At 47.9% G+C, this 25,234-nt stretch overlaps 1 protein-coding gene across 5 annotated transcripts in view; it reads right to left on the bottom strand.

Moving 5' to 3' along the window:
- The window catches only part of KAZN (kazrin, periplakin interacting protein), a 745,023-nt gene that overhangs the window by 329,306 nt on the left and 390,483 nt on the right, over nt 1–25,234 (bottom strand). The window lies entirely within an intron of this gene.

The raw sequence follows: 25,234 nt of genomic DNA, 5'->3' as shown, positions 1-25,234 counted from the left end.
GGGTCGTTTTCCCAAGCAGGAAATTCACTGTCGGTGAGTTAATTAAGACCATTCCTTCTATTGCAAACGCCCCCTTTTAGCTTAACAGGCACATTCGGAACATTTGGGCAGCAAAACAACTGGCCCTGAGTGGAAGCCCGAACTCAGCACTTTGGAAGGTGCGAAGCTCTCTCCCGCTCCTTCCCCCTACCCCACCCGGAAGAATGGATACATTAAAATACAGGCAAGAACAAAAAGTAGTAGAGGACTGATTAAGCACATCATGCTTCTATCAAAAGGAGGATGAGGAAGGGGAGCCTTGCACATCTGTGACTGACAGGCCTTTAGCCTCCTTTAAGGTGGTGGACTTAACCTAGTTCGTTCCATCAGATGGGCGAATAGGGCACATGTGACAACAGTCATTTTAAATACATACATGGAAAAATCTTTCTTCCTGCCAAACCTCATAGGCAAAGAGCTGATATCCCCAGACACTTCTCCCTGGCCCGTGCACAGTACCTAGGTCCCAGACTTGCAACCTGACACAGCCTCAATGGTGTTTAAATACTCAAAATGCCGCTTGAGTCAATCTTCTCTCCTCTGCGTTCACTTCCACTTCTAATCTGTAGACTTTTGCGATCCATGACTCCGTAGCCATATGAGGGGGACGTGTGGCAACAAGCAGTTGGTTCTGCTTAAGCAATTGCTGCTTAAGTGCAATCTGACAATTCCCATGAAATGGTGCCTCTCCAGGGCCAGCTCCAGGCACCAGCGTAGCAAGCAGGTGCCTGGGGCGGCCAATGAAGAGGGGGGTGGCATGTCTGGCCGTTCGGTGACAATTCAGCAGCGGGGCTGTCACTCCCTCTCGGAGCGAAGGACCTGCCGCCGAAGAAAGAAGCGGCGGTAGAGCTGCCGCCGATCGCGATCGCGGCTATTTTTTTTTTTTTGGTGCTTGGGGCGGCAAAAATGCTAGAGCCGGCCCTATGCCTCTCACAGCCAATTGTCTCCTGGTGCATGCTGGGTATAGCGTTCCTGTTGTCCCGCCAGCATGCAGAACATCCCGTGCCCTCCAGCTTAGTTCACCGTAGGAGACTAGCAATACACCCTACTCAGCTGCTCCAACCCCAGGACTGAGTCCTGAAATATTAATGTATAGATGACACCACTGGATAGTGCTTTACAGATACCCAAGAGGAGAAAAGGTCTTGCTCAACACTGCATGTGATCCACACCGGTTTCCAATTAGCTACACTATCTACTTGTGTATTTCCTCTTTACTGGCATGATGTGTCTGTGCAACAACTGTGTGAACCCATGACAGACAGAGTGGGACCAAGAGTTCAGCTTTTTAGCATCAGAAGACTATTAAAAGCAAAAGTGCCCCTTGCTTTGCTCATCGAGTTCTCAGCTTGCCAGAGGTCAGAGGGCTTCTTGAGAAACCTTGGCTAGCATAAAAATTGTGGTGGTAAATTGATGTTGACATTAAGAGGGTCTGACTGGATCATTTACTTTAAGTTGAACTGCAAAATAAAAGAGGGAAACTGACTCTGAGCTAAACCCAGATTTATGGCCCGGCTCTAGCAAAGCACTTAAAACACACGTAACTTTAAGCATGAGTAGCTCTACCAAAGCTGAGGGAATAATCCTCATGCACGTATGTAAGTGCTTTGCGGGATCAGGGACTAAGAGCAGAATGATCCAGGCTGTGTGTGCGCGCGCGGGGGGGAGTAATTGGGGGATGTATTCAGCACAGAAATCAGTTCCAGTTAACCTTTTAGATAAGGAACACACCCTCCTCTGGAAAATGGTCTTGGTACGTAAAGGTTCTCGGAGGATAAACCCAGAATGCATCATTCTGCGACACTGCTAGTGCACACCGAGTTTTGCAATATCACAGAAGGATGCCTTCTTGTGGATCTACAGTAGGATCTTAACCAGGAAGTACTAAGACCATTTCAGCTAGTGGGCAGGGAGGACTTTAAAAAGTTTAGTTGAATGCGGATTTTGGTGTCAAATTCCTCCAACAGACCAGGAAGGGAGGCTGCTCAGCAGTGGCGGTGGAACATTTTTAGTAGTGGGGGTGCTGAAAGCCAGCACCCTTATCCTGTCTTCTTTCTCCCTCCCCCAAGTTGAGGCTGGGAGCAGGGCTGTGTCTCCAGGAGTGGGGGGACCCAGACAGGGGTAAGGGGGCCGAGCCACCAGCTGGGGGCGTATGTGGGGGCAGGAGCAGAGCCCTGGCAGGAGCCGGCATCTGGGACCCCACGTGCAGGGCCAAGAGCAGAGCCCTGGCCATGGGGCTGGGTGTGGGGCCCTGGGAACGGGGGTGGGGGGTGGGGGCGGAGTGGGTCGGGGGGGTGGACGTGGGCCCCGGGAGAGAAGGCCTGAGAGTGGGGGGTGGGGCCAGACACGGGGCCCCGGACTAGCGCCTGGGGAGCAGGGCCAGTAGCTGGGGCCCCAGGAGCAGAGCACTGGGTCGGAAGAGGGGCTCTGGGCATGGGCCCCAGGCACAGGGCCAGCGGCTGGGCCTCGGGCCCCAGGGGAAGGGTTGGGGAGCGGAGTGCAGGCAGAGGGTTGGGAGCAGGGCATAGGTGTAGGAAGCACGCCCAGTTTATGTGTGGAGCCAGCGGCTGGGGAGCAGGGCCCTGGGCGTGATGCCAGCGGCCCTGCATAAAACCTGGGGGAGCTGCACACACACCCTTGCGTCCCGTGGCTATGAATGCGGAAAACTGGGCATAACTCAACTTTCACTTTTACTCTGCCTTTAAACAGGTTGGACAAGAAGACTCCATTCTGGTTTACGTCAGCTTCTACCAAGTCAGGGTGCGGTATCCACCTCGGTCTAGAAAGAGACGTGGAGGTGGAACAAAGGCCCGCCAGGGGCTAGTACAGACCCCAAAGAGGGCAGCACCGGCTGGTGCTGGTTATAGGCTGCTTGAGCACAAGCCTACTTCAGTCTGCAGCAGCTGGGCTCCCACGGAGCCGTGCTGTCATCCCGATGCAAAACCGTGCTAGCGAGGGCATCATCGGAAACACTGACTGCCCTCTTTGAGGTGACCCTCACTGGGATGCAGCAGGTCTTACTGGCCCAGGGAGTTGCAGCTGGTATTTCTCTGGGCCAACGAGTTTGAATCTAGCCGGTCACATCTAAATTGTTGCTTCCACAAAGCTTGGACAGATTTAGACACAATGGACCAAACGCCTACTGCTGCTACCTCGGTCATTCTAAACATTTATCATCTGCATTATGGGAGTGCCAAAGGCCCCAGTCTGGATGGGGGCACCGATCATGTGACCAGGTTCCTGCTCAGAATTTACAGTCTAAAACAGGGGTGGGCAAACTTTTTGGGCCGAGGGCCACATCTGGGTATGGAAATTGTAGATGGGCCATGACCGCTCATGAAATTGGGGGTTGGAGTGTGGGATCAGGCTGGGGTTGCGGGCTCTGAGGTGGGGCCACAAATGAGGAGTTCAGGGTGCGGGAGAGGGCTCTGAGCTGGGGCAGGGGGGTTTGAAGAGTGGGAGGGGGAATCAGGACTGGGGCAAGGGGTTGGGGCGTTAGAGGGGCTCAGGGGTGCAGGCTCTGAGCGGCGCTTACCTCAGGCATCTCCCAGAAGCAGCGGCATGTTCCCCCTCTGGCTCCTACACAGAGGCGCAGCTAGGCAGCTCTGCACGCTGCCCTGTCTGCAGGTGCTTGTTGAGGGGGGCAGCGTGCAGAGCCCCCTGGCTGCCCCTACATGTAGGAGCCGGAGGGGGGACACGCTGCTGCTTCCGAGAACTTCATGGAGTGGGGCAAGCCCCTGACCATGCTCCCCGGCTGGAGTGCCGGAGTGGGGCAATCCCTGGACCCCGCTCCCCAGTGGGAGCTCAAGGGCTGGATTTAAACATCTGGAGGGCCGGATGCGGCCCCGGGCCGTAGTTTGCCCACCCCTGGTCTAAAAGCCACAGAGCAGACGAAAGGTTGGGAACCAGGATATGCCAGATGAGTACATGAATCTGGTCATTAGGCTCATTCATTAGTAATGCCACAACGTTCTGCAGATTGTCTCCCCAGCCCCCTGTAGTGCAATCATTTTGGAGGCACTATATGAAGAGACAGAGGAAAGTGGCATTAAGTCTGACCACAGTTTCTACCCCAAATGACAGCTGACGAAAATGAAAGCCCAGTCCATCAAGCAGAGATACCGCTGTACATTCATCTTCCAGTACAGTGAGCCACCACAGTGCTTAAGGGAAAGGGTTTTTAAATGAGCCTTGTCGACTTATACGAACAATTGGATGTCTCCTCGGTATTTTTTTCCCCTCCAAGTCCATCTCCCCTTGATGGCAGACAATTGAAGCTGTTGATGTAGCTAGTCCCTATGATTGTCAACTGCTTTTCAGGGTTACTTCAAAACACATCACAATCCCTGATTAAAGAACCCATCTGTGTTCAGAAATTACCCAAAGTGAGGGAAAAAATTATGCCAGGCAAGTGTCTGACAAAAAATTCTGTTGCCATTTTAAACTACACGAATGGTTGTTATTCAGCCGGAATACGCAGTACTTAAATGCATACATCTGTGTAATGTCACTAGAACGGCATCAGTCCTGGGGTTTCACATCAGACCCCACAGTGACAAGCGCTCTGCAAAGGCAGGCAGCTTAGCTGGGAGTAGACAGACAGACATGCAAAGTCAGCTCTGGCAACTCAAGGCTTTTTCGACCCATGATGTCTGCATGTTTGGCTCCACCTTGGGAAAGCGTGCCAGGATTCATCGTTATCTTGAGCCTGCCTCTGCTGAAAGACTGACACTCTGAATTTAAACCCAATACTACTGCAATTCCCTTTGTTACTGCTGGTACATCCCCACTTGCTAACAAGCTTTGGGAGTACGGGGCAGAGAGCTAGGTTCAGTCCCCCCTTCAGCCCATCACTCCAGGAAGCATAAGCATATCACTCATCTTACCATCTTTATTTATGTCTCTGTCCATCTTCAAATCCAACACAAAATTGCCCTGGTTTCCCAAAATTCTCTTTGGACTTGCCTCCCTTCTATTCTACTGTCCAAACAGTCTATTCTGTGGGTGAAACCCTGGCCCCAGTGAAATCACTGCGAGTTTTGCCATTGACTTCAATGAAGCCAAGATTTTGCCCTTAATCTTGACTTTCTTTCTTTCTTTCCCCACCCATGATGCACGGTAAAAGATGGAGAGAAAGAGTGTATCTGTCACTCACACTCCAAATGTCTCACTCGGTGTCTCTTGTACAACCCGTGCCTGGACACATCGGTGTGTAACGTAGTCAAATGTTTTCTAAGGCCATGTCTACACTACCCGCCGGATCGGCGAGTAGTAATCGATCTATCGGGGATCGACGCCCATACTCCACCCTCAGCAGGAGGAGTAAGCGGAGTCGACAGGGGAGACGCAGCGGTCGACTTGCCGCTGTGAGGACGGCCAGGTAAGTTGAACTAAGATACTTCGACTTCAGCTACGCGAATAGCGTAGCTGAAGTTGCGTATCTTAGATCGATCCCCCCCAGTGTAGACCAGCCCTAAAAGTTAGACCAGGAGAATGAAAGTCTGAACTTCTGTTCTCTGCTCTGCCTCTGACTTGCTGAAATGACTTCAAAAATGGGTCGTTTAACCTCTGCACACTAAATTCAGCCTGGGCATCAGCTGGCACGACTGGCATCAGCTGACACCAGGGCTGAATTTGGCTCTGACTGCCAAACTGGAACACTTGTAAAATCGGGATCATAATTAGCTACGCCTCATAAAACCCCCAAGAAGTAGGTAGCAAGGCTTGCAGGGCGCTTTAAGATCTTCAACGGAAAGGTGCTAGGCAAGTGCAAAATATCATTAGCAGTGGTCACAAGTGGTTCTTTTAATGAAAAAAACACACATTCATGTAACATTGTTTCAGTGGGAACAACCGATGCTTCAACCAACACACTGAGTATTACCTTCAGAGAAGTAAAGAGAAAAACAGTGTTGTGTGTGTGTGTGTAGAAGTTCATACCTTCATAGAGGATACAGCCAGAGAAGGACGGGGTAAGACATCAGGCCGCCAGGAAGGGAGGATGGTCCTCTGTTTAACTAGGAGTCAGGAGATCTGGGTTCAGATTCTGATCTATCACAGACTGCCTGTGCAACTTCCCTTAATCTCTCTGTGCCTCCGTTTTCTCATATGTAAAGTGGGGATAACAACACTCCCCCACTGATAGGAGTGCTGTGACCTTAAATCCATTACTGTTTGTGAGGCGCTCGGATGCTATGGTGACAGAGAGAAGATAGGTATGAGAGAGAAAGAGAGGGAGAGAACTTCAGAATTCAAGATAAGGTTGCACATCTGAAACACTGTGCGTCTCCACAGACCACCGCTACATGTTGTTTCTAAATAACTGGCCCCAGGAAGCATCCCACTGCTATTTACTGCATTTGTAGGTTTATTCACTCTCCAACTCCTAGTGGTTTGCTGACAGTTATTGATTTCACCCAAGGGAATGTTTTTGCCCTCAAATCGTTCGGCTCTTCCTTCCCCCAAATTTCAGACTTTTATCTTTGCTTTGCTCATTGAGGCACAGCTTTGTTCTTTCTGAAATAACAGATGATTTAGCCACTGTCATGTTCCGGGGCTGAAGAGATTTGAGGGCAACCTTTATTAAATAAAGTGCGCTTCCGCGGAGCACCGCGGGCGGATTCCGAAGGCCTGGCAGAGAAACCAGATGACTGCAAAATGCGCCAGCTTTCTTTTTAATGGCAAAAAGACTTGCCTATCTACAGACTCATTTGTATCCTTCTGGGTAGCATCTCCCATGACTCTGCTTAAACAATCTTTGAGGAATTTCCCCACTCCCACCAGGGCCGGCTCCAGCTTTTTGTAGCCCCAAGCGGCGAAGAAAAAAAAAAAATAAATAAAAAAAGATAAAGCCGCGATCGGCGGCAGCTCTACCGCGCTGCTTCATTCCTCAGCAGCGATTCGGTGGCCCTTTCCATTGGCCGCCCCAAGCACCTGCTTCCTGCGCTGGTGCCTGGAGCTGGCCCTGACTCCCACTCCAGCCCCACCTCTACCCCAACCCCGCTTGCCTAACAGTAAAAACCTCGCCTATCGGCAAAACAGGGGAACAACTTCAGGATTGCAACAGGACGTGGGTTAGCCTGGCAACGTGACGGAGCTCTGCTAAAATTCTGACCGGTCAGAAGGAGCACTCCCCTTGTAAGGCAGAAAACATCCCTGTCACACAAGCACACCGACCAAGCAGCAGCAGGCAGGTGGGAAAGAAATTCCTTATCTATTTTCTTAACCAGAGATTCCAAGTTTCAAGATCTGGATTCTGACCCCCTTCCCCAGCCTCCTCCACAGCCGGAGAGTATGTAGATCCAGGCGTCTGATCTGGGGCATGTTTGAAAAATGCAACAAGTGCACAGTTCAGAGAGTGTTCAACTGCCACACCCCCGCCCGAACTCCACTGCTGTTTGGTGCGGGACGGTTGTTCTGGGCTCATCTCATTTCCATACAGACACAAAATGCTGCTGCGGCCATCGCTGCTCCCAGGCCCTCACGGTTGCCTTAATAAATGAGCTGCTCGCTGGCAGTTTGCTGACACATCCGCCTTCCCCGGGCAGTCTGGAAGCTGGGCCTAAGTTCATTCAAAAGGTTTTTCAGCCATTCAACACGTCCACACCAATATTTGGATTCCGAACAAAACCAAGCTACATGGGAACCCTAACATGCCATACGCAGCCTTGCAATCCACGTGAGCTTGTGCTACCCCGCTGCACTCCATAGACATTACACTGCCCTCTATACAATCCCTGACTACACAGAATATTCAAAGTACCTGAATCTGAGAAACACTTCACTAAAAAGCTACAGAACAAACAAAACAATAACAATGAACGAACACCGGAGGGGTGGGGGGGAGAGACACCTTTTTAAATCATCAAAATTAACTGCCAGTCTAATACTCCTTAGGTGCACGGAGATACTACAGTGCGTGAATTGTGTTATATTGATTCCAGCGTGTTAGTCATAAGGCTGAAGGCCAAGTCCCATCAATGAAATGAGGCATGAATTGATTTATTACCTTTCTTGCATTGGAACTGCAATTCCTAGCAGCGATGATAAAAATATTTAGTCACGGGTGGGTTTTTTTCTCCCTCCTGAATTGACTGCCCGGTTCATACCCTTTTGCTTTATCCCTGCAGCTGAGTCTTTTTCAGACCTCTCCTCTGCATTTTCTTTTTTAAAGCTAGTAAATCCAAAACACATGCATTTAATGACAATCGGCATCAAAACTGACATTGAAATTAGAAGGGAACAAAAGAGCAAACCTTGCTCCTCCATCGCTGGTTCACAGCCTTGCACTTTAGAGGTTGATGATAAATAGTGCAGACAATGGACCCATCTGTTCACGGAGAAGAATCAAGCAACAATGAAGATAGGCTTGAACATGTAAAGCAGTGGGGAAGAGGGTCCTTGCTCTCCAGGGGGTAGGCTAATATGCATCTCATTGGTTACCTGTCAGCCTTCCCGGGCAGTTATAAAGTGCACACTCTGCTAGGCAGAGAGAGGAGGAGATATATGGAGCTGGGGGCGTGGGGGAAGAGGAGGGGAAGGGAAGGAAAATACAGCATCAACCCTTAGACACCGCATGACGGGCCTTAGAAATACCATGCATTGGAAAGATTAGGCTTGCTAGATAGAGGCTACAAGCAGCACTGAAGGAACTAAAGAATTTTCTTCTTCATGTCTTGATTTACTGAAGATGCACTAGGTCAAAATTTGCAAAAGCACACATGAATTACAGGTGTCTCAGTTTCGAGTGCTCAACATGACCCTCCTCCAGTCTGCTTTTCAAAGATGCTAAGAACCTGCAGCACTCACAGTCTTCTGACAATCAGCCCTGGATGTCTCCGATTGGGCACCCAAAAACCTGCGGCACCAAAGCCAGTGGCCACTTCTGAAAAAAAACCCAAACGTTGACTAATTTCTTGCCCAAACCTCTCTTCTCGCTTTAAGTTTATTGCTTCCTACTCTGAATCTCTGCTCTTGGCTTATCCATGATATCTTGTGCCCTCTGCTGCGTTAGGGAAACCAAGTAAAAACTACATCACTAACAAAGGAGAATTGACTGGGGTGGGGGTGGGAAACTGAGGCACAGAGATGCTAATTGACTCACCCAAGATCACACAGGAAGCCTGCAGCAGAGCTGGGAACCGCACCTGGGTCTCCCAAGCCCCCGACTAACCCCATAACCAAGGAACCAGCCAAGGAACCTCTTTATGACTTCATCGCTGCTGTTTTCTCCTCTAGTCTTTCCTCTCTGTATCCAAACTAACAAAGGACTCTATGGAATAACATCACACCTGGGATGTCTGTGAGGCGTGTAAGCCTTCACAAAAAACTGTTGCTTGGATTATGGGTTTTTTGTATTTAATTTGCAATGCACCCAAAAGAGAGACTTTTTGTATTCGGCTCCAATGGCATCTAGCAAATTGATCATAGGTGCGTAGGCAAAATTATTACTTCAATATTTTTTCTTCCAAAATATTTATGCTGCCCCCCCCAACCTAAATAAATTCCTGAATGATATCACCCAGATGCTAAATTAGAGTGAAATTATGTTGAGTGGGTAAGGACAGCTCCAGTGAATCAGGAAACATTCCAATGCACTACTCCATGATGTAATACATGGGTACACAATAGGGCGACCATGCGCCAAATCCGGACCACCAGACGCTTTTGAATGGACCGCAAAATCTTTTTATTTACTTATGATCATTATTGTTATTGCAGTGTGAAAAATGTTTCTCTGGAGTCTGAACCTTGACTGTACCCTGACCAAGAAATTTGGACCTTGACAAAAAATAACTGATTATAATATATACGAGTCTCGGGTGGTATGCCTGCCATTGTCTGTTGGTGGAAGGAGTCAGCCCTGAAGTAAAGGCTGTGGTCTTGTCACCCCAAAGGAAATAAGAGCTCTCCTACAGATGACAATGGCGCAAAGCATTTGCACTGAAACGATGCCACGTTTCAGAATTCCACGCAAGCCCCAAACTCAGGCCAGCTTTGTCTGAAAGGTCCATGAACGCCCGGGTCAAGCTAAGGCTTTGGATGGAAGCTCACATAACGTTCAGTGGCTCCGCAGTCTGAAAGCAAGAGAAACTCGGCTGCTTTGGCCAGGTTTCATTTGAAACTGCAAAACCTGTGGGGAGGCAGACGAGGAGGTAGGCCCTGGCAACCAGACCAGGTTTTCATGTGACCTGAAAACTCAGAGTACCGCTGGACTATAGACCTGCCAGCTACTAGGAATGCTGTAACCTCAAATGGCAGGGGTCTGTGTTTTGGGAGCACAAAGTCCTGAGTTATATTTCCTGTGCCTCATGTGAGTAGTTTAATTGGTGACCCCGCTTTTTGTGCGTATGCTGCATGCAGACACAGCTCGTTGCTAAGAGGCATTCTGAAGGAGCCTAGGGCTGCTCACTCCACCCAAGCTTGTAGGGAACTGGGGGAAGCCATTTGTGAAGGAGAGCCTGCAAGTCCCTGGGGAAAGGGTGGGTGAGGAGGACTGGCTTTGGTGCCCTGCAAGAACCTCCTCCCAGAAGCTGCAGAAATGTGAGGAAGGAGAATGGGGACTTAGGTTTGGAAGGTAAAGAGCTGGGTATGGATAATGAGAGGGCCTGACCATTCTGAGCCCTCCACCACAAGGATTCCCGCACACACAGGAAGCCCAAGCAGACCGAGGTGGTCCAGGGGATGGTTCCACTAGGGCCAGGGAGGAGGGGCCCTGCCCCACGTCCCCCATCTGGAATGGCAGCAGAGCCACACTCCATAACTGCTGCTGCCTCTCCAGGACTGTATTCATCCCTGCTGCTACTACACAGTCACTCGGGGAGACAATGGCCAGTGATCCATGCAGCACTAGCTCCATCCACTCTGCTCCTGTGCCCTGCCCACAAACCCTGCTGCTATACATGCTGTGGGGCTGGAGGCAGCAATCCATTTTGTGGGCTTCTGAAATCCTGCTCCTCCATGGAGCTGCACCAGATAGGGCCTTCCACAGCCCCGGCGTGCCCTGCCCACAAATCCTGCTGCTATACATGGTGTGGGGCTGGAGGCACCAATCCATTTTGTGGGCTTCTGAAATCCTGCTCCTCCATGGAGCTGCACCAGGTAGGGCCTTCCACAGCCCCGGCGTAAGCACTTCTGGACAGAGACTGTCTTATTATACGCACAGACCCCCTAGCACAATAGAGCCCTGATCTCAGCTGAAGCTTCCAGGCACTATATTGATCCAAACAATGAAGGAGGAGGTGGAAGGGACATGATTTTCCCCTTGTGCAGGAGAGACTGTGTGAGCAAGATGAGTGGAAGAGAACAGTGCCTTGGAAATTCAGACAGGAAGAAATAAGCCCCCTGGGTAATAAAATACAGGCCAGCGGTATAAACTGCCATAGACCCACTGAATATAACCTCACTTACTTTGTCTTTCTCTAGCTCCACTGAAGTCATCTACGCCTGCAGAGGATCTGGCCCCTTTTTTTTAAAATGGTAAAGTGACTCCCTTTCTCCACACGCTCCCTGCAGCCTTCGTTAGGGGCCCAAATTGCACCTTCTATGTTTTACTGACTCTCCCTGCGAAGACTGACATGAAAAGGTCATTGATTTGTCAGAGCAGCTCCATTTACTGTGTCTTTATTACTGCAGCGTGCACACCGAGCGCGAGCCGAGATTGATTAGGGTTATCTCGGGCAGATCATATAATCGGCGCGGGTTTGTCATTGTTTTATAGTCTCATCAGCAGCAAATCCTCAAATTGTCACCCACGAGGAGAGGGAGGCACGCTGCATTTCAGACTGCAGTGCTGGGACTGGGAGCGGCACCTTTTGGGAGCGCTCTGTATTGGAAGCCACACGTATGCCGTCTTCCACTGTCTGATGAGCTGGACTTTTGATTAACCTCACATAATAAGCTACAGGACAGTGAAAGCACGAGGTCTAACTCCGAATACAAAGACTCTATGGAAATAGAATGTCCAGATTTGGCTACACAAAATATTTGCCATTGTGTTTTCTGATGTTCCTTTGTCCTATATCGATAGATGAAAATGGATACAAGGGGGGTAGAGGTGAGTGGTGGGTGGGTTAATGAATGCGCTAACCTATGACCTCCAGAGATCAAATTTGATCAATATCACTAGTATTAGAAACCAGGGACTGGTTGGAGAGTAGGGTGAGTCAGTTGCTGGCTGGGTTTCTTATCTCTCAGTCAAACCGGGGGGTGCGGGGAAGGAGGGAAGGCAGGAGCTTTCCCCGGTTAAACAGAAATGTCATCTGGGCTAGTTTATCCAGAACAAATACATCACAAATCCAAACCTATCGTTGTGACTGGCTACGAATAATTCATAGAGCAGCATCTGTCACAGCTGAACGACGAACAAGAGAAGTGCTCTGCATCAAACAGCTTACAGAGCAGGGCCCAATTCTATAGCCAGAGGTTGCACTTTCTATGGTGAGTTGGTCCATTGCCTCTAAGTAGCTGCAGGATTGGAACTTAAATTGGAGAAGAGATACAAACTCAAGAGCCAGAGAGTGGGGATTTGCTGACGATGGGCAGAAGAGAGTAATGACTGCAGAGCAAGTCATTTGGAGGAATTTGGAGAAAGAGAGGGGATACTTGGAGGACAAGAACCAGGGAGCTTGTGCTTGCAATATTACTTAATTCTCATATAGCACAAACCAGGGCCGGCTCAGGCTTTTTTGCCGCCCCAAGTGGCGAAGGGGGAAAAAAAAAAAAGCCGCTATCGGCAGCACTTCGGTGGCAGCTCAACTGCGCCGCTTCATCCCTCGGCAGCGAATCCTTCGCTCCAAGAGGGACTGAGGGACCTGCGGCCGAATTGCCACTGAAGACCCGGATGTGCCGCCCCAAGCATCTGCTTCATTCGCTGGTGCCTGGAGCCAGCCCTGGCACAAACACTGCATGTCTCCAAGTGCTTCATAAATGCAGGAAGAATTGCCCCCATTTGACAGTTAGTCAAACTGAGGAACTGAAAAGTTAAGTGACACATTCCTCTGCTCACAAAAGTCAGTGGCAGAACCAGGAGCATAACCTGGCCTTTTGACGTCTCGTCTAGTGTTCTACCCCTGGGCTGTGCTGCCTTATTTTCTTAATGCTTTAAATCTAGTCCCCCATAGTGATCTGGCCACACTGTGAAGCCACAACAAAATCTGGCAGGACTAGAAGTCTGTGCTCAAGCAAAGGAGGTGGCTTCTGCAAATCAGAATTGTAAGTGGGATGGCGAGACGTGGGACCTCGTCCAGCAAAACATCCACACGCATTTCTAGTTTTAAGTATGAGAGTTATCCCATTCAAATCAATGGCATTACTCTCATGCTTAAAATTACGCACACGTTTAAGCCCCCAATTTAGGGCAGCAATCCTATTCAAGAAAGCACTTAAGCAGGCTAGCAGAGTGCTTTATAGCAGTGGTTCTCAACAGGGGGATCGCAAACCCTTTCAGGAGGGCCTCGGGGCTCCGTGCCTAAAACCCAGAGCCCGAGGCCCAGCACCTCCCATGGGACTGAAGCTGGGAGCAGCAGGGCCAAATTCTGGAGCCCTGAGCCCCGGTGCTCCCCATGAGGCAGAAGCCCTGTGCCCATGGGCAGAGTTGGGGGACGCAGGGGTATTCCCCTCCCCTAAAAAGCTACAGTGCAAGAGCAGGGCAGTCCCGGGGCAGCTCCACACCCCACCCCACCTCCTTCCCTCCCCACCATCTGGCCAAGTCGGAGGTGGGAAGCCAGAGCCAAAGCCAGACCGGGCAGTGCGGGACCGCTGCTGCTCTGGTGGGTGCCATGGAGCAGGCAGCCGCGGCGCTCCCTCGTCTGCTGCTTGTGCCCGGGGTTGAAGCTGCTCCTCAGCTCCCAGCCCCCTTTCCTCACGCAACTGGTAAGAGCCGCCTGTGTGGGGGACCTGGCTCCATGGCTGGCAGAGCCCCTGGGGAACAGGGACCGCGGGCAGAGCCCTCCCAGCACACAGCCCCTAGCTACCCCTCTCCCTGCACCCTGAGCTGTTTTCAGGCTTTTTGAGCTGAGCCTTTGAGTTATAATTTATGGTTGCACTCCCCCTCCCCCCCGACAGGTAGGTAGCCTACCGAGGTGAGTCAGGGGGTGTAGGTGGCACTCCCGCCCCGGACCCCGCCGTGCGGAGCTGGCTCGAGCCCCGCTGGCCTCTGCCCACCCAAAATAGAACTCGAACTACATCTATGCCTGAGCTGCCCCTCAGCCCAGAGCCCCGCCCCCTCCCCTGCTGGGCTGTGGAGTTTTTATAGCATGTTGTGGGGGGCCTCAGGAAAAAAAAAGGTTGAGAACCCCTGCTTTATAGCCCTGTACCTGGCTCTAGCCAACTCGAGCCATTTCTTACTTCTATGAACATTGTAAGTTCTACCCCTTTCTTCTCAAAAATACATCTTATAGCAGTGGGGGGAGGGGGGCGGGGGAGAGAATCTCCAGACTCATGTCCATTGTCACTGGCACGACTCCATCACCGGACAAGAGCAGAGACTTGACTTGCTCCCATATGTTCAGTACAATGCTTAGTCTGTTGAGTGCAGGGGGGAAAGAAATGACGGCAGAGGCAATAAGATTTATGTAGTAAATTAGAAAGTAAAACAACATTTCTAGACTCAGCCTAGTTATTTCAGTCTGAAACCCATAAACAATGGCCCAATAGCTTAACAGGACTGAAATATGATGGTATTCAAAGGGAATGTCAAAAGCGTTAATAGCCTGTCTCCTTCTAGCTCTATGCTAAAGCCATATTATGGCCCAGAGTTAAAACCATGCTTAGCCTGCATGCCCCATTTTAAATTTTCTCCATTAAGTGCAAGCCACCGGCATCTCAGTGTGGGGTGGACTCTCACAGCTTCGGCGCATGTTAGTGCATTTCTCCTGTTCTGCCTTTGAACGGCCATGACACCAGGCAGCAGCAATGTTCAACGTGCTGAACCCAAAAGAAAATAGATTATGCCCCGACGGTTCCTCAGCCTGCCTCCGCACACCCGGGAGATGCTGTGTGCCTCTGATCGTGACGCTGCAATTACAGGCTTTGCTGAACAGCAAGCTGTTCAGAGTGTGGACAACTACTTATTTGTTCCCTATTTTTTCCCCCCCAAAAAAACATTTTTAAGCTTCTCTAATGACTGTAGATAGAAACAAAAACCAAACCTGCGAGGACTGCAATTTTGCTGTTGCTTATAACTTCTCCATTGCATTTCTATGGCTGTGTTGTGGATAATTTCCTTCCTTGCATCTACCATGTCCTAAGGTGGGGCCATATAGTTCACTTAGCTGTGCACGTGATCCAAAGCCCACTGAAGTCAATAGGAGTCTTTCCATCAACTTCAGCAGATTTTGGATTGGGCCAATAACTGGGGTGAGCGCTTTACTGGGGCATCTCCTAGGGAATTAATATGGTGAATGACTTAACAACAGTGACTGCTGCTTAAGTGGGAACTCTTATTAATGGAGATGTGTTTGGCTAGTGCCAAGGAATTAAGTGATGCTAACCAAATGTTAAAGGTAAAATTCTAATATTAGGCATCTTAATATCAACGTGGTCAAATATTAAAAGAAAAAAAATAAAGATCAGAAATGAAATGCAGTAAACATAATTCCCCCCCCCTCTATTTACTATTCAGGAGAGAACATTATATATCATTTTGAGGTGTTTCATGCTTTGTGGTCCTTATCCTTAAGCTTAAATGGGCCTGCATTAAACAGTGGAAGCACCAATCTTGTGCACCATGCAAGGACTAGCAGGATCACAGCCTGAGTAAAGATTTGGCCCCATGAATGTTATTTTTACAACTGGTCAAAACTTTCCAAATTTCAAAAATTGGATGAAATTCCACAATTAAAAGAAATCATAACAAATTTCAATGTCATTTTCATGGCACATTTCCTGTTTTTTTTTCAGCCAGTTATGGAACTGGTTGAAAATTTTCAAAAGTTTGAATAAAAAAAAAAAGCAGAGTGTTTTTAAAAATGTGTTAAAGTTTCCCCCTTTATTTGAGACCAGTGCTGATTATTTGTATTAATTTACATAATACATTTATAAATTTATATGCACCTCCATGCAACAACAAAACGATTAGCTTTCAAAGGATGCATTTTTAAAGAACATTCCATTCCAAAGGTACTACAATATTGACAGAAGTTCTAATGTTTTACTGTATTCATCAACTTATGTGTGTACACAACCAAAGATACGTCTGCTTTTTAAGACAGCCATCTCCTCCTTATGTAATTGTAAGTGACTCAATATTACTGATAGGTGAACTTCAAATATTTTGACTGATCTTCTTTGGTCTGGAAATTAGACCAATGTTCACATAAGCAAAGGCTCTCCTATGGAATTTCCAGCACTTATTGGTTTATGCTTAAACAGAAATACCCTGGATATCATTCCAAACTTGACATTCACCATTTCACATATCTACCGCAACAGTGGCATCTTCCAATATCTAAGGCCTTGTCTACACTACAGGGGAAAGTCAATCCAAGCTACTCAATTTGAGTTACGTGAATAGCGTAACTCAAATCGACATAGCTTAGGTCTCCTTACTGCGGGGTCGACGTTACGTGACATCAACGGGAGATGCTCTCCCATCAACTCCCCCTACACTTCTCGATCTGACAGGAGTTGATGGGAGAGTGATCTGCGGTCGATTTAGCGGGTCCTCACTAAATCGACTGCCAATACATCGATCCCCCGGTAAGTGTAGAGTGTAAGCCCTAAGTCAAGGGGAGAGTAGTACCACACTCGCAGTAACAAATGGTAAGTCTTTAAAGGCATTAAGAACCAGATTCACTAAAGGATGTAGGTGTCAGAAATTGAGATGTGGATAGCCAGGCCCAGTGGTTGGAGCAGTGGCAACCAGGACAGGAACCGGAACCAACAGTCAGAGCTGGAATCAGGAGTCAAGAGCAGGATCAGGACAAGGGAAGCACAGGGTGGGGAGCTAAGCGAAGGCCTGTGATGTCATCACCTCTCTCAGACACCTCTCCCTCAGCCTGAGCCCCATGTGACCAAGTCAGCCGGCATGTGCCAGCCACGGGTTTTTAATTGCAGTGTACGCATACCCTGAGAAGCGCGAGGCTTAGGACACACCCTTCTTATTGGCATCCATTATTGGCTAGATTAGGCGACTCCCCACATAGCATGCTGGCTTCTATGGATCCCGTTCTTAGGTTTCTCTCTCTCCCGGTAGGGAGCCCAGGTGTCTAACTTGGGCTTTGTGGAGTCCAGTGATTGTCTAGGCACCTAGAAGCCAGCGGTTACATTAAAGTGCCTTTGTGGATCCAGGCCCAGTTGTACACCTCTACCCCGATATAACGTGACCCGATACAACATGATTTCGGATAGAACGTGGTGAGGGGATGGGGGGGGGGGGGAGGAGAGAGCTGCGCACTCCGGTGGATCAAAGCAAGTTCAATATAACGCTGTTTCACCTATAACGCGGTAAGATTTTTTGGCTCCCGAGGACAGCGTTCTATCGAGGTAGAGGTGTACTAAAAGAAAGTTTCTGGATGAAGCTAGAAAGTGCACGTTTTTAAAATAAATTCAGAACATTTTTGACCTCAGATTCAGAGGAGGAGGTTAAGGCAAAGGTTTGAGAGTTGGTTCTGACTGCATCTGATCTGGATTTCCCATCCCTATTTATAACTAATATGTTGCAGGGTTACCTTGGTTGCCCCCACTAGCCCTATGCACCTGATATTGTGAATGGAAATTCAATATTAGCTCTTTAAACTACGCGTTGTTTTTTTTAATTACCTTATCCATCGAAAGACTGTGCAAAATTAGAAATAATAATAATAATAAATCAGGATTAGGAAATAAGCCAGGATCAAAACACCCTCATAAATCATCCTGCACTCCCTGCACATGGGTGACTGTGCTTATTTTAAAAAAAAAATCAGGTAAACATTGTTTGGGCCAGCAAAATTGCATTGGGGGAGGAGAGGAGGGGAAGCCCCGGATGAATTATGGATATTAGTTATAGAAGTAAGTTATTAAGAGGCTTTTCAGGGTGAGTGTTCCATGGATGGCATAAATGTAAGTTTTCTTCATTGATGGGAAAGTTAAAAAGGTAATGTTTCCGTTCCACAAATGGCCTCTGTATAAGATGAAGTGTCCCCAAGATGGATAATTAGTATAAGGGGACACTTTCTTACTACGATTCAAGTTATTCACAAGATTCTACTTAATCACATTGGAAGGCAACAGCATATATTGTAAAGAGTGACACTGTATAATTTCAACCCAGTAAAATAAAAACTGGGTAGGAAACGTCATAATATTTACAAATGAATGGTTCAAATCAAGGCAAGTTAGACTGGAAGAGCAATCATTCTGTTTGAAGGGTACAGGACTGATCCGAGCCCTTTGAAATCAATGGAAAGACTCCCACTGAGTGCAGTGGGATTAGAATCTGGCTCCAGATATCTTTGTTGCAGATTTTTCCCTGATAAACTATTATAACCCGGTGAGAAAAAAAAAAATTCCCGCTAGGTGACACGTGAAACCTTTTTTGCATGTAACACGGTGTTTCTCGCTCAGGTTGTGTATACTTGGAAGCTCCAGCTGCCTGTTGGTCCCATTATGCCCTTTGCCCTCCGACAAGCTGAACATTGTGAAGTTAAGCTTCAGGACACTGGTGCCAGTTTCTAAGAGCATAATCCCCTCTTCACCCAGGAATGTCAAAAGGGGCCCCGCCAAGCGGTGATCTAGGGAGAGCCGTCCCCCTGCATTTATCTGTTCGACACTTGAATGAAATCCCCAGCTGGCGCCAACCCAACAAGTTCTGACAGCAAACGGTTGCTGTAGAGGAGGATTCTCAGAGTTTGAAATATCAAACCCGTTGGGTGGGTTTTAGGGCCTTTTTTTTTTTTTTTTTTGGTGGTTTTTCTCTTTATTTTCCCAAAATGCATAACAAGTCTGTGTTATCATCAACACTGCAGGGGAGAGATGGCGTTGAGATTAAGGTGCTAGCATGGACATTCAGGAGATAGGGAGTCAATGCCTGGCTCTGTCACAAGCTCCCTTTGGGTATGTCTACACTACACACTAAGCCCAGGCTCTGACTCAGGTTAGAGCCCAAGCCCTGTTCTGTCCACACACAAATCAGTCTGACTCGGGTCAGCCTGTCGTTCTGCAGCGTAGACACAACTCAAGCCACAGACCCAAATCAGAAGGTCTGTAAGCAATTGTAAGCCTAGGTGTGACACACTGTGCCCCAAAGCAACATCCTGGCACCTCCATATTCACCATGGTCATATAATGATGACATATTTTGTGCAATGCATGATTTGTGAGGTATCAATCAAAGTCTTGATCTGTTGAACATGAATATCCTGTTGGATTGTATGTGCTCGCATTGTGTGTGAAGTTATGAAGTTTTTGCTATGTGCATGTTACTGAAATATGTTGTGAAGTTAGAAACACCCACAACCAGCCTTTCAGGTACAACAATGAAGAAGCTGAACAGTGTTAATGGCCCCCTTAAAGGGAATCCACACGCCCAGGGACTATGTCAGGAATTGTTTACAATGGAGGCTCCTCAGAGGGAGCACATAGACAATGGAGGATGCTTGATGAGGAGGGGAGGAGGGGGATGGAGCAGACCCCCACATCATGAGCAAAGATCTTTCCAGCAAGCTGGAAGAAGCTATAAATAGGGGGAAGTGATATCATCACTTGGCCTCATTCCCCCTACAAGACAACACCTGAAAACACCTTAGGAACAAAGACTGACCTGGGGAAGGGAGTCCCAGGTGGGAAAGAAGGAAGCCCTGCCTGTGTCTGGAGGATTGGGGGACTGTTTGTACCATCCGGATGAGACACTGCTTAATTCAAATCATGTCTAGTGTATAGAACCTAGATTGCAGTTTTGTTTATTTCTTAGGTAACCAACTTTGATCTGTACGCTACTACTTATAATCACTTAAAATCTATCTTTCTGTAGTTAGTTTGTTTTATTTTTTTTATTTAAAATGGTGTGCGGCTTGAAGTGCATGGGAAATCTACTCAGTGAACAAAAGCTGGTGCATGTCCTCTCTACACTGAGGGAGGGCCGGACTCGGTATTAATCTTATACTGGTCAGACTTTTGACCAGTGCAGGATGGTACAGTCCAGGGGTATAAGGCTAAGAAGCTGTGGGGAATTGACTGAAGGAGTCTCTCTATTGTTAGTTCATGAGTGGCTAAGGAAAAACATTCATGTAAGTGCAGCTGGGTGTGTCCCTGCTTGTGTAAATGTTTGTGCGAGTGCAGGACTGGGAGCCGTCTGCAGTTTGTCACAGCCTCACAGTGAGAGTTGGGACTCAGATTGGTATGCCGGAGGGCTCAGCTGTACCCCAGTTCCAGGTTGCACCCCGGGGAAGCCTGTCACACCAGGTTCACAATTAATGTGGATTCTCAAGCATAGGCTTGAAAACACCAAGTCCACAAATCTGGGCTTATGATGCAGTGCAGACATACCCTTTGTGACCTTGGTCAAGTCCCTTACTCTACCTATGCTTAAACTCCTCTTCTGTAATTTGGGAACAATAAACGTTACTCTCTCCCACCCTTTGTCTGTCTTGCCTTTTATAGCGTAAGAGCCACAGGACAAGGAGTGTCTTTTACTACATGGATGTATAGCACAAAGCACCTGGATCTTGACTGGGGTCTCTAGGTAAGGCAAATACAAATTAAATAAGGCAAGAAGAAACTAAACATAAGTGGGGGAGTGAGGTAGGAGTTTAACCTCTTACTGTAATCATATTAGAAGGGATGTTTACTTGCCTGGACCAGCGTCCCAATTGTTTCATTCATAAATATTTTACCAGTAGAGAATCAGCTTGCCCAATCTTTACAATTGCTTTGATGACACAGAGAGAGGGGGAAAAAAGGATTTCCATTAGTGCTTTTGATGTTCTTTGCATACAGAATAATGAACATGAAAGATTCAACTTTTCTCCCTCACTTTATTCTTTTATCTCACAGAGCCATGCACAGTCTCAGGGGTCCTGAGGAAATTAGGGTCTGCACTGGAAAGCAGAATATGCTTTACTTACTGTTCCACGATGGAACTCTTTCATCCGGACATCTCTCCTCCTTTCCATACCGCAGCTCGTCCGGATCGCTAACAGGGGGGATTGCTAGTCTAAATTGCTAGACTAAATCCTGGTTGTTTTACTCTCCGGAGTAGTCTTGCGGAAACTGTAAACGGTTAAATGCCCTGAGTTGCACCAGCATACCCACACAGTGCTAACTCCTGCTGCCTGAAACGTATCCTCCTTCAAACTTCCTCCTGGAGAATTGCTCTGCAAAGCCCTCCACTCGACAGTGGCTAGGCTGCCTGTAAGCCAGGACCTCCTGCTTACTGTGTGAGAGTTTGCTGAGGTTACTATGACCTCATTCTCCTTTTCTTCTCAGCCTGCTGTACCTTGCCATAACCTGGGCTGGGCTTGGTGGGACTGTCTTTACTGTGAGCATCTTGGGCCTTTGATCATTACCCCACTGCTGTTGCAATATAAGTAATAATCATATTGAATTGCATCTTGGGCAACACCAAAGGATTAATTTTTCCTTCACTTGCAACGAGGGCAACCTGATTGATTTCTTTGGCTGGCGCTGACGTGAGGTTAGGATTTAACCAAACTAGCTTATTTATGGTGCAAATATGGTCTAAGGAAACAACCAAACAGCTTTCCTTTTGGTCATTAATGAAACCTAGCAGCATTTGGGGGAGCAGGGAGGGGAGGCTGCGGGAGATTATAACAACTGTTATAACAACGAACATTTCAGGATGGATTCTGCAAAATACTGATCACATCTCTACTCTCCTGGACTTCCATAGAGAGTCAAGGATGACGCCTAGCGGGAGATCCCCACATCTCCTAGAATCAGGCCTTTGCATTAGCACAAACACCATTAGTACTGTAGCTTTCCCCTGTCCCAATGGTGCCAAATTAGAGGAATGTATTGCAATGCAGTGTGTGCTCGCTCTATGGACGGTGTTTAGCTGCTTTCTGAAAGTTAGTCACACCCAGATAATACCTAGATTTTCATCAGTAAACCTCAAAGGACAGTATCATTATTCCAATTTTACAGAAGGGGAAACTGAGGCATGGAGAGGCAAAGTGACTTGTCCAAGATCACACCCCAAAGCAGAGTCAGGAATTGAATCCAGTTCACCCAAGTCTCAGTCCAGTGCTATGTTTAGCCACACAACATGTATATGTATATATAGTGGCAAAAACTACTTTGGACAGAGCTAAAACGATGAAATTGTTATTCAGATGTGCTAACAGAGAGTAGTTAAAAGTCAGGTGAATTTGCCACAGTCATACAGCAAGACAGCAGCAGGTTCAGAATGCAGGACTTTAATAGACAGCTCCCGGGCATCTGATCAGGATGATGTTAAAAAGGGCCGGCTAAACAAACCTAGTGTTGGCAGATACTTTATTCAGATTAAATGTAAGTGTCAATGCAAGCTGTCATTAAAAGGAAAGGAAAGGAAACAAAAAGGTCACACTAATGGTTCTGCAGATCACTAGTGGTCTAAAGAGCCCATCAGCAAAATTAAACTATGAGAACTAAGCAAGAGAGGAAACTGGGGCAGTAGAAAGGGAGAAGGGTCCATTACAGGAGGTTTCTCTTCTGCCTTTGGGGGACCAATGTTCTATTGTACTTTAAAGTAACGCTGAGGTTCAGACAGAAGACAGAACAACCTGAACTCAATCTCAATGCACTGCAGCATAATGTGGACAATATCCTTCTCCCAGGGGCTCTCACAAGAGGCAGGGGATCCTACATACAGCATCACTGAAGATGCAGGGAAGTGCAGTGACCTTCACACAGGCTTTCCCTGTTTTACAGATCTGTACGCATTCCTCCTGGCCCGCCAGTGCCAATATTTTCAAAGCCTGAGCTGCCGAGCTTTAAATTGCATCTTTTATTGTCTGTGTTGTAACACTGCACCCAGGCAATTATAGCCAACCTATTTTCCCTGCACTCATTCCTAAAGTGGAGCTTTCGTGTATGAGGCACAGATTATGGTTTCAGACTGGTTTTCCATTCACGTTCCATCAAGGACTCGGCCGCAGTCGTCTCTTCTTTCTCATGTGAAACTTGCCATACTTGTTAGATTTGATCAACGCAATTTAAAGTAGTGGAGGGGAACATAAACAGAGTCCTGTGTCTTACAGAATTTTTGTATGAAGAGGCCTGAAAATACAGATAGCATTTTAAGGGACTTACTGGGAACCGAATTCAAATGAGAGTGACTGGGATGCTAATGTTTGCAAGAGAATTACCACTCATTATTCATCCCCTCTTTTTGTCTTAAGAATGACTATGAAATCCAGCACGTGCCAAGTGAGGACTTGCACCAGGGTTCCCGCTGGGTAGGAAGAACTCAGCCTGTTAACATAACAGAATGCTCCCCATGTGAGTTGGTGGAATTTTTATAAAACATTAGTTCTTGCCCCAATTTATTTTGCTTAAAAAAAAAAAAAAAAAAAAAAAAAAAAAACACACACCTCATCCTCTGCCCCAGCCAAAACCTGTTGAAAAGCAAAGTAGAGGGCAGCAGCTAGGAGGATAGGAAGGAGGGTGACCACCACATGCCCCCCCTCTCGATAGTGGGGATGCACCAGTGGGACAACTGCTCTTCCATAGCATCATCACCTTCAATTCTGTAGGACAGCCCAGGGAAAATTAATGCTGATTCCGCGTATAGAACTGGCTTGCTTGGGTTCCCATGCCACAGAGTGAAACTTCCTCTAAGGATGGAGCAGTAGCAGGGAGCACACACTGACCACACTACCAGAACAGTTGGGAGGAAAATGGAGGTGAGGCCCTGTTTTGTAGATGATCCTGGCCTCCACAGCCGCTCAGGGATGGGGTACGTCTACAAAATTCAGGGCCCACCCCTTGCATGTGGCCTGGGAGGGGTGATCTCAGTCTATTTCCCAGGAGGCATGTTCGCAACACACCCTGCCACCATAACCGGCCCCTTACTGGCAACTGCAGCAGAAAGGCTAAGGATGGGCCTTGGAAACAGAACTACCTCTTCAGCCATGGATGGGTTCACTGCAGGAAAAGGTTGGTATGCTGGCAGGAGGGGAAGAGAGGCAGTTCGCACTGTGTCTGCCCATGATGTCCTGACTCCACCTGTAAATAGAGTGCTCCAGCTACCAGACTGTCAGTCTGGTACTTTTCAAAAGTATGGACGTTGCCACATTACTTTACCCTTAAAGTCTCCATGCAACAAATAAAACAAAAGCTGCCAATGGTATATGCCTGCCGATACACTTTCCAAACTACTGAGGATATCAAGCTCCTCATTTTGTTCTCTGTTTTGCAGGCTCATTCTCTTAGCCTTTTGTTTTCTAAATTCTCCATATTTCGTTACCATTCTGTATCCTTTGAGCTGGTGGCCTCTCCTGCCAACATAGCATCATGAACAAGTTCACTCCTGACCCAGCGAGTAGAAAGCATTCCATTTCAGCTGGCTATGAAACATACTAAAGAGCTTCATGCTTCCTTTCGACAAGTTTCTCCTTGGAGGTAGCACAGACAGAGGAGCTGCATGATGGTGCAGCTGATGGAAAAGTTATGGCACTGAACTCAACCTTTATTTCAGGATGGGAAGAAAAGTGTGGCCGTAACAGAGATGAGGAAACTGTAGGATGCACAGGATCAGATTCTTCACAAGATCTTTAGAAAACGAGGGTGAGAATCCCAGCGTTGCTGGCATCAATTAAATGTGTGTTACCATAGTGGCTAGAGGTCCTAGCAGAAACTGGGCCCCACTCGCCTAGGTACTGTACAGACTCATACTAAAAGACAGTCCATGCCCCAAAGAGCTTCCGGTCTAAGATAAAGGGTGGGATGCGAAACAAAGGCACAGAGAGGGGAAGTTACTTGCCACACAGCAAGTCACTGGCCGAGCTTGGAAGAGTCTCCTGACTCCCAGTTCAATGCCTTATCCATGGACCACACTGCTTCTCACAAGTCTTACATTTCCACATGCAGATGGGGGGCCTACAAACAACGGGCCAGACAGGTGTGTGCAAAAGGAGATCCTCCCCCATGCTCAAGTCCAGGGGTGAGGGAGAAATGCTGTCCCTCGTACTCTACTGAGTGATAACCAGCCAAAAGAGATTGGGAGGAAGCAGAGCCATGAGACAACCACACCTCCCCTGAGCAGAAAGGAGAC

This window comes from Trachemys scripta, chromosome 19, assembly GCF_013100865.1.
Source record: "Trachemys scripta elegans isolate TJP31775 chromosome 19, CAS_Tse_1.0, whole genome shotgun sequence".
Taxonomy (NCBI): domain Eukaryota; kingdom Metazoa; phylum Chordata; order Testudines; family Emydidae; genus Trachemys; species Trachemys scripta.
Note: the sequence above shows the minus strand (reverse complement) of the source record. Positions and strands in the feature narration are given on the sequence as shown.